A 262-nucleotide genomic window follows, 5' to 3' on the forward strand; every position below is an offset into this window, starting at 1 on the left:
CCCGGGACGCGTTCCGGTCGCTACGGGCCTGGCACCCTCTGTGGGTACATGGCCCCATTCAAGATGGACTTGGACGCGGTTCGACGTCTCGGGTCAATCGGATCCTCCCGAACACTACATTTCCCAACGGCGGAACCGCGGGATTCAGTGCTGGGCTAATTCCTGTTCGCTCGCCGCTACTAAGGAAATCCTTGTTAGTTTCTTTTCCTCCGCTTAGTAATATGCTTAAATTCAGCGGGTGATCTCGCCTACTCTGAGGTCG

General features: G+C 56.1%; 1 pseudogene; it reads right to left on the reverse strand.

Annotated features, from left to right (window-relative positions):
• The window catches only part of LOC126877699 (large subunit ribosomal RNA), a 4,848-nt pseudogene extending 4,586 nt beyond the window's left edge, over positions 1–262 (reverse strand).

The sequence above is a fragment of the Bombus huntii genome, unplaced genomic scaffold (genome assembly GCF_024542735.1).
Source record: "Bombus huntii isolate Logan2020A unplaced genomic scaffold, iyBomHunt1.1 ctg00000219.1, whole genome shotgun sequence".
Classification (NCBI taxonomy): Eukaryota; Metazoa; Arthropoda; class Insecta; order Hymenoptera; family Apidae; genus Bombus; species Bombus huntii.